Source organism: Dama dama, chromosome 22 (assembly GCF_033118175.1).
Source record: "Dama dama isolate Ldn47 chromosome 22, ASM3311817v1, whole genome shotgun sequence".
NCBI lineage: Eukaryota > Metazoa > Chordata > Mammalia > Artiodactyla > Cervidae > Dama > Dama dama.
The window spans coordinates 43,645-53,280 of NC_083702.1; the positions used below are offsets into that span (position 1 = coordinate 43,645).

At 38.9% G+C, this 9,636-nt stretch overlaps 1 long non-coding RNA gene across 1 annotated transcript; it reads right to left on the reverse strand.

The window, feature by feature from the left end:
• Positions 1–975: 975 nt before the first annotated feature.
• Positions 976–9,416, reverse strand: LOC133043413 (uncharacterized). The gene is made up of 3 exons (XR_009689697.1): positions 9,356–9,416; positions 4,276–4,377; positions 976–2,289 (listed from the first exon to the last, which is right to left on the reverse strand). It is a non-coding gene; the product is annotated as an uncharacterized LOC133043413 (long non-coding RNA).
• Between the last annotated feature and the right edge of the window lie 220 nt (positions 9,417–9,636).

Sequence of the window (9,636 nt, forward strand, 5' to 3'; positions counted from 1 at the left end):
AATCTGTATGCAGGTCAAGAGGCAACAGTTAGAGTTGGACATGGAACAACAGACTGGTTCCAAATAGGGAAAGGAGTATGTCAAGGTTGTATATTGTCACCTTGTTTATTTAACTTATATGCAGAATATATCATGCAAAATGCCAGGCTGGATGAAGCACAAGCTGGGATCAAGATTGCTGGGAGAAATATCAATAACCTCAGATATGCAGATAACACCACCCTTATGGCAGAAGGAGAAGAACTAAAGAGCCTCTTGATGAAAGTGAAAGAGGAGAGTCAAAAAGTTGGCTTAAAACTCAACATTCAGAAAACTAAGATCATGGCATCCAGTCCCATCACTTCATGGCAAATAGACGGGGAAACAATGGAGACAGTGAAAGACTTTATTTTGGGGGGCTCCAAAATCACTGCAGATGGTGACAGCAGCCATAAAATTAAAAGACGCTTGCTCCTTGAAAGAAAAGCTATGACCAACCTAGATAGCATATTATTATTATTAAAAAGCAGAGACATTACTTTGCCAATCCTTTGATGTAGATCCAATTTTTTTTTTTTTTGCATAGAAATAAGTTGCCTAAAGGCAAATATTTGAGTTTTTATTTCCTTAAGTTATGGAAAAATAAGAAGACACCTACAGCTATTTTAATGGAGAATATGTCTATAGATTTTTACAACCTTATCCAAATATTCTATAACGGTGTTACCTACACCCATGTCAACAACAACAACAACAAAAGGCAAATCCCCCTTATTGAATTTTTTCAATAGATTCATCTTAGTTTTCATAGAAACAGTTGTGGGGGTTTTTTTGGAACCATATTTTATTAATTTATAAATAAGTACAAATGAATACATAAGTTTGGGAACAAACACAAGTCTCTCTTGATGAGACTGGTGGAGGTGAAGGAGAGCAGGAGACGAGCTGTTTGCCGGACCCAGAGTACTGACTGCGCCTTGGGGATCAGCCTGCACGTTTAATAGCCAGGGAATAGAACGTCGCTGATTTCAAGAGAAGAAAAATGGAATCTATTTATGAAATATCTTAAATCGTATTCACTTATATAGCTTATACAGTAACATTCTGATTCATAGAAATGAAAATGAAAAAGAAATCAGCAACAATAATTTTATTGTCCTCACCCTCACATTACCTCCTGAAACGTAAATCGAGTCTTTGTACAGATCTCAAGACTTGCCTCTACCTCCCTTCTGTAAGAAGCCTCCTACTTGCCAGGCATTCACACTCAGACATGCGGCTAATGAGTTTTTTAGTTATCATTTCTGGACAATTAGATAATTTCCAGCGTTCTCCGTCTTACTCCACATCTTAAGTGTATGCTTATGGAATACAAGGTCTAGAGCAGTCTTTCTCTCATAGTGACCATGAAGACATGGTCTCATTTATTAGTGTACATTTTATTACATGTATTTGTTACTTAAAAAAAAACAACTAACAAATGTTCACATGCATTTTATGCTTAATAGTGTATAAAACACTCTCACTCCCCTTTCTCACTAATCTAATAAACCACTGTTGAACCCTTTCTCAGTGCCCTACATGATCCTCTGCCTGGTCAGAGAAGGCAGAAAGGGCCTCTCTGAGACGATGACTTATAAGCCGAGATCCAAATGTGAAAACCCCACAAAATTGCAACAGAGAAGGGAAGCTTTCTTCAGATCCTCTGGTGGTGGGACTGAAGGGAACATGTTGGAAACATGGTAATAAAGTATGTCAACCAGAGGGAGAGTGGGAAGAAGTGAAGACGGGTGGGCAAAGGGGAAGTGGGTCTGGGTAAGCCCTGGTGAAAATTTCTATTTCATTCTAAGGAAATGGGAATGCTCCAGGTGGCTTTTTTTTTTTTTTTTTTTTTAAGATTTTTTGATTTACTTTTGGCTCCACTAGGTTTTTGTCGCTACGCACAGGCTTTCTTTGGCTGCAGTGAGTGGGGACTGCCGCATAGTTGGGCCGTGCAGGCTTCTCACTGTGGTGTCTTCTCTTGTTGCGAAGGAGGGCTCTAATTTGTGTGGGCTCAGCAGTTGCGGTACATGGGCTTACTTGCTCCGTGACACGTGGAATCTTCCTGGATCAGGAATTGAGCCCGCGTTCCCTGTATTGGCAGTCAGATTCTTAACTGCTAGACCACCCAGGGAAGCCCCCATTGAAGTGTTTCAAGGAAGCGAATGACATATTCTAATTTATAATTAAAAGTTCATCCTGGCTTCTGATTGGAGAATGGTGGAAGCTGAAAGATCAGTTGGCAGACTAGTGTGGATTGATCTCACAGACCTGTTGAACCAAAGAAGTCAGACATGAAAGAGTATATCCTGTACTATACATTGATTTCTATATGTTGTAGATACATGATATTCTATGCATTGATTGTGTGGGGTTTACCAGTAATTCAAGCAGGAGTGGATGGTGGTTAGACTAGTCTGCATGAGGCTTCAGTACGTATAAATTCTTATTGCAAACTGATAAACTAGGAGAGAGGAATGTGGTCATTCTGCATGTTATAGACATAAAAAAACAAGTTAAAAGAACCAAATGCCTTACTTAAAATCACAAGCTAGTTGTAGTAGATCTAGGTCCCAAGTTCAAAGTATTCTATTCATTTTATTAACCATAATGAATAATAAAGTAATCATTATATTTTATATTATACTTATATAAATTATTGAAAAGGTAATATACTTTATGTATATACTTTGTAAATTAATACTGTATGTATAAAAAGGTATATGTATACTTTTATACAAAGGACTTTTACTCAATAATAAAAGGGTAAAAAAATGAAAAATGACTGGACATGTAACAGCATGGATTAAAAAATACATATAACAAAACTCAATAAATTTATCTTCCTTATTTCAGAAAATATAAATGATTTACTAAATATGTAGAGTCAAACATGACAGTGCTGAGCTGAGAATCCAAGTTTCTGAAGTTGGGTAATACAGCCATAGATCTTGGGCCTGAAGCTACTGAAGAACCCTAACTTCTGACCCCTAGGTCAAGTGTCATGACATACTAGTAACCAAGCCTAACCCTCTTTGGAAATGTGAGTAATAAATCCTAGAAGTCAATAATATGTCCCACATGGACAATATAGACTCCTTTCTAGAACAGGAGTAGGTGTGCTGAATATTGGAAAAATTTTCAAGACCACAGAATGATTTTAGGTCCTGGACCATGCAGAAAGACTGCTTTTCTAAGACACGCTTTGAAAATCCAGAATGAGACAAAGAATCAAGACAGCTTAAAATAAGCCCCGTGAAAGGACTGGGGTAGCTTATCAGAATTTAGAGTCATTCTAATCACACCTTTGACAGTGGTGTCCACACGATGGATGCTGCTGAGCTGTTAATAGGACACGATGCCCTTAGAGGAATGGCATTTTGGCAAAATGCAATATCTTCCGACTAACAGTTCACTTTTTATAAGACTCTATTTATGGACCGCATACTTTTATACGATCTCATTAGCCAGCCATTAATCATTTCTAAGTCTGTCTATATTATATAATTTTCAATGTCTGAATGTGCATTTGTGAAAACTGTGTTGTACTTGTATAGAATTGTGGTTTATAAAGCATTTCGGGCCTGAATCCTCAGACAATGAGGAGGAGATGAGAGATGCTGGCTCCTTCACCTTATCTATACTTCCTTGGGTCAACTAGAGTCATTGCAGGGTGGAGGGGGTGGGGGGGATGGTACACATCCTGAGAAATCTCAGCTTGAGTGACACCTGAACAACTTAAGAGATGGAAATGATTGAAGAGGCTGGCTTTAAGAATAATGTTTTTGTGGGCATCTAATTTCTCTAAAGGCTTCCCAGGTAGCTCAGCTGGTAGAGAATCTGCCTGCAATTCAGGAGACCCCAGTTCGATTCCTGGGTAGGGAAGATCCCCTGGAGAAGGGAGAGTCTACCCACTCCAGTATTCTTGGGCTTCCCCGGTGGCTCAGATGATAAAGAAATCTGTCTGCAATGTGGGAGACCTGGGTTTGATCCCTGGGTTGGGAAGATCCTCTGGAGGAGGGCATGGCAACCCACTCCAGTATTCTTGCCTGGAGAATCCCATGGACAGAGGAGCCTGGCAGGCTACAGCTCAGAGGGTGGCAGAGTCAGACATGACTGAGCTTGCACACGTGCAAACTCTCCAGGACTGTGATTTTGTTATTCCTACACAATAATGTCACATCTCATGTTAGAACACACTAAGGAGTATCCTTGATGCAGATGTGAGCAACCGACAGACATACAGTGAACTCTTACTTTGTCCTGTGGTATTTGCCTTATGCAGAACATTCCAAATCAGGAAGCTCCTCCTCGCTTTAAAAGTGGATGGATGTGTAACTGATTCACTTTGTCGTATACCTGAAAGTAACACAACATGATAAATCAACTTCAGTAGAATTAAAAAAAAATAAATGGATCAGAAGGGGGAAAACAGAGGAGAATTAATGAATTGTTAGACAGAAGGCATCCAAGTTACCAGAAAAAGTACACTGGATCTTATTAAAACTAAGTCTTCTGGTTCTGGTTCAAGTTATTCAAACCCAGCATGGTAATTCACTTTATTACTCTGTATTAATTGACTATGAGTGTTGTACCAAGTGCCACAAATTTGGTGGTTTAAACAAAAGTAATTTACTGTCTCAGAATTTTAGAAGCTAGAAGCTCAAAATTAAATTTTTTCTTATTTTTGGTTTGAAATTATAATTTGATTTTTCTAGCTTTATTGAGGCATAATTGACAAAGGCTATGTATATTTAAGGAGTACAATGTGAGGTTTTGTTATATTTATACATTGTAAAATGATTGTCACAAATTAACATTTCCATTTCCATCACCTCCCATAGTCTTCATCTGTGTGTGTGTGTGTGTGTGTGTGTGTGTGTGTTTGTGTGTGTGTGGTGAGAGCATTTAAGATGCTCTTAAATCCTCTTAGCCAACTGTAAGTATTCAATTCAAATTCCCTTCGTAAAGAGAAGGGAAACTAAAATTATTTTAGGACCCACTGTGTTCAGGGCTTTTATATCCTATGTGTGTGTGTGTGTCCTACATGCACATGTATACGATAAAGCACATGGTTCAGAAGGTGTGAGCTGTTAATAAATGATTCCCAAGTCTGGACGATCCCCTGGAGAAGGGAATGGCTACCCACTCCAGTATTCTTGCCTGGAAAATTCCATGGACAGAGGAGCCTGGCATGCTACAGCCCATGCCGTCACTCAGACTTCAAAACGACTTAGCACTCATGCACAGAGAAATGTATTCTAGAGATGATTAAACAGACTTGCCCAGGGTTTACAATCTTTGACTCAGGTGCTACACCAACATCTATTCTTTCCCAAAACTTGTGTTACTTTTTACTAAATCAAATAATCTGAAATACATACCACATATTCCTTCCTTTGTATCTCTTTAAATCCCAAATCATGGATACTATTACTGTCAAAGCACCTGAATTGATCCTGTATATTGCCAAATTATTAAATTACAAGTTATTGAGTTGAGAATGATAATTTCTCCCTCCAAAGAAATGGAATCTTACTATTTCTCTGACAGTTTTTCCCCTTCTCTAGTGTCCTATCACTGGGGACTACCCAAAGAAGCCTTTAACTACAGATTTCTGATTAATCTGTTTTCTTTAGATACTGCTTGATAATGACAGAATGGTCCATGGGGACAGTTTTGCAATGGATATTTTCAACAATGATGGGAACACAGAACTAAACAGAGTATCAAGAGACAGTTAATGCAGTAGAAACATCTGGTCTGTTTTTGCAGCAGAATTAGCATATGATTATCATCTGATTATTATTATCATCTCAGAAATCATCTGAACCTATAACGATACCTCTGATTGCTGAGGTGGGGAGGGAACCCTGGTGGAGGGAAAGGAGACTTCAGCCTCATAGTTTAATTTCAGAGAATAAACACTTGTGTACTCTAATCTAACCTTGATGCACTCCCTATAGTCCAAGGTATGGGAGCATTTAAGGAGAGGCTCCTGGAGAGAGGTAGGAGGAGCTGAAGCACTTTGGGCTGAATCAGAGAAACCAGAGGTAAATGTTCCAGACTGACAACCTGTAGTGTCTCATTGTGAGATGGGTCCTGTGTGTGTTCGTGTGTGTGTGTGTGTGTGTGCTAAGTTGCTTCAGTTGTGTCCAACTCTTTGTGACCCTATAAACTGTAACCATCCAGGCTCCTCTGTCCATGGGATTCTCCAGGCAAGAATACTGGCATGGATTTCCATGCCCTTCTCCAAAGGATCTTCCTGACCCAGGAATCACACCATAGTCTCTTATGTCTCCTGCATTGACAGGTGGGCTCTTTACCTCTAGTGGCACCTGGGTATCCCCCTCATCTTCACACACAGGGAGTTTTGCTAAAGTTTTATTCCTGGCTTCCAGCTGAACCTGCACTTTTTCACTCCCATAAGAGGTGATTTATGTGATTGAATGAATATGGGAGAAGAAACTGGGTACCCAGTCCTTTCTTTTCCCCTCCCCATTTCTCTACTTCTCCTTCTCTTCCCTTCTGTCCCTTCTTCCTCCCCTCTCTCCAAAGAGATCAGCCCTCCTCAGCCACATGATACTTGGACAGCCCAGACAAAGCTCAACCCCTGCAGGAAGAACTCAAATGACCAGCTAAGGCGGTGCCTTAAGAACCATGTCTAATGAGCTCAGGGGTGACAAGGAGAAGAGCAGAGCAGGTGAAAACAATTTTCTTTTAACTGCTACTAGCAGAGTAGAAGATGCAAATATCTGGGGGGTTTAGTGCAGTTATTTTATTTTGGAAAACATAGATATTAGCCTAGTGTGTTAGTTGCTCAGTCATGTCCAACTTTTTGCAGCCGCATGGACTATAGCCCACAGGGCTCCTCTCTTCATGGAATTCTCCGGGAAAGAATACTGGAATGGGTAGCCATTTCCTTCTCCAGGGGATATTCCTGACCCAGGGATTGACCCCCTGTCTCCAGCATTGCAGGCAGATTCTTTACCATCTAAGCCAACAGGAAAGCCCCAGATAAAAGTCTTAAGTGAGATGGTTTCAAGAACTCAGTAAGAACTATTTTTATAACTAATCCTGAAATTATGACAACACACCAATGAGGAAAAAATTATTGAATTATAGAGTTAGAAAGAAGCTGACTCTGGGAAGAATGTTATCTATTAGTCATTCTCACCATAGTAAAAAGTAATGTATTCAAATTGTTTTCCCTTAATACCTAACATTTAGTCAAAATTGACCATTTTTTTCAATGAAATCAATTAAAGAAATTTTAACATTCCTTTTAAACAATGGCTTTCACTTTTAGCTTCTTTTCTCCAAGAGCCAAACAAGTTGGTTTGAACTCTCTGTATTTCTATCCATGGAAATTGGAAGAGTAAATGACCATACATTCTAGTTTGCGTGAAATAGTCCCATTCATGCCTATTGTTCTAGTGCCCTCTCTGGTTTATATTTGTCCCATAGTTTTCCTTTTGTTAAGTGTAAAGTTGTTGTTAATGTGCATTGAATTAAGTCATGATGGGTTTGGTAGCCATCCATTCTGTTCTTCCAGTCAGCCGTGGTCCCATCTTAGGGCAGCAGTTGTTATATCATAGGCTATTTGAAATCCAAACTGTTCAGATCTGCAGAACAAATGTCAGCATCTACTTCAAAAGATAGACATTATTTCAGAAATCCCCTGCTTGAGTGAGTTGTGTTTATGTATTATTATAAAAAACATGACTTTTCATTTGGATCAAATGGTTCCATTTTCTGTTTAATTTCACTTATTGTCAATTCCACATTTTCTTGTGCACTTACAAAACCTGAAATAATTGCTATTAATATATGTGTTTTGGTTTCATGAGTGTAGGAAAAACTTAGTAAACCAGGAAGTGATGTCAGCTTTATGTTAGTGTCATCAGAGCCTTTAGGTAGAAAATCAGTTAAAATAATTGAAATAATTTTTTGATCCTTTTGTGCAATTTATAGAATCAAAAGTAGAGTGTTTGGAAGTGCATTCTGCTCAAAGTGAGATATTTTACATTATCATGACTGCTGTTGCAAATTCAATAAGAGTCTAGCATTAAAGATAAAAAGAGTATTGGTGATTTTTTGGTAGTAATATAAATGCAAATTTTGGTGGAGCATAACCTTATGGTATTAACAATATACATACTTGATCAAGAGATCTATATACAATTATTATTAATTTTCTTCTTGTGATAATGACATTATGGTTATATTTTTAAAGGAAGCCTCTATCTTTTAGTATATACACTGAAATGTCTCTGACTGCAATGTCAGTATGTATGAGATATACCTCAAATAGACCTGTGTTTTGCTCATTGTTTTCATGCTCAGTCACTCAGCTGGGAGTCTGCCAGGCTCCTCTGTCTGTGGGATTTTTCCAGGAAAGAATACTGGTGTAGGTTGCCATTTCCTCCTCCAGGGGATCTTCCTGACCGACGATCAGACCCACATCTACTGTGTCTTCTCTGCCTCCTGCATTGCAGGTGGATTCTTTACCACTGAGCCACAGGGAAAGCCCAGATCGATCTTAGGATGAGGGAATATGCTGCTGCTGCTGCTGCTGCTGCTGCTAAGTCACTTCAGTCATATCCGACTCTGTGCGACCCCATAGATGGCAGCCCACCAGGCTCCTCCGTCCCTGGGATTCTCCAGGCAAGAACACTGGAGTGGGTTGCCATTTCCTTCCCCAATACGAGGGAATATATGTGGGTACAAATGAAGCAAGAGGGGTTGTGAATTGATGGGTGGTTTTATGTGAACAGGAGAAGGCAATGGCACCCCACTCCAGTACTCTTGCCTGGAAAATCCCATGGACGGAGGAGCCTGGTAGGCTGGTATGTGAGGACTTACTGAACTCTTTTACATATTTTCTTTGATTGCTTGAAATTGTCCACAGTAAAGAGGAAGGAGAGAGGAAGAGACAGAGACAGAGAGAAACAAAAACTTAAGTTTTAAAAGCTTTGTGATAAGGCAAATGACACAAAATATTCAGGATCGCAGCAAGAAATCAGACTTTAGAATGTTGGATCTTTCAAAGATTAATTTAAGAATCATATTAGGTACGCTGCAATAGTATTAAACCTTTTTGCAAATAAGTCTTCTAGATTTAATTGCATTCTTTTGGGACTCGATTGGAAATCTTGAAATAATCAAAATGCACTATCAGTTTCTTATGGTTTTTGCAAACCGTATTTAGGATATCCTGTATGTTAAGGGTCCTAAATCACCACTGTCATTACCTGATGATCATCATTCCCATTATAAGGACAAATATATCATTTGAATGCTTCTGGCTCCTTTTGGCATAAAAAAACAGACTTACTCATTTGAATATGAGTGATGCAGGGAGCAATTTTCAGAGAAATTACAGATATATCCTCCAGAATCCTTTTGCTCTGTAATTTGTTGTTTCCATTTCAGCTGCTCCAGTGGTGACTGAACGCAGCACAGTCTGTGCGAGAAAACACTATTAGTATCATTGTAATTGTTGTTGTTATTACAGAAGTATTAATAGTTTTCTGTAGAGAATAGATCTTTCAGTCTGATTCATTATTTTAATGGCCTTCTGAAAAGCACTTTCTTTGTTTCACTTCTGAAATAGAA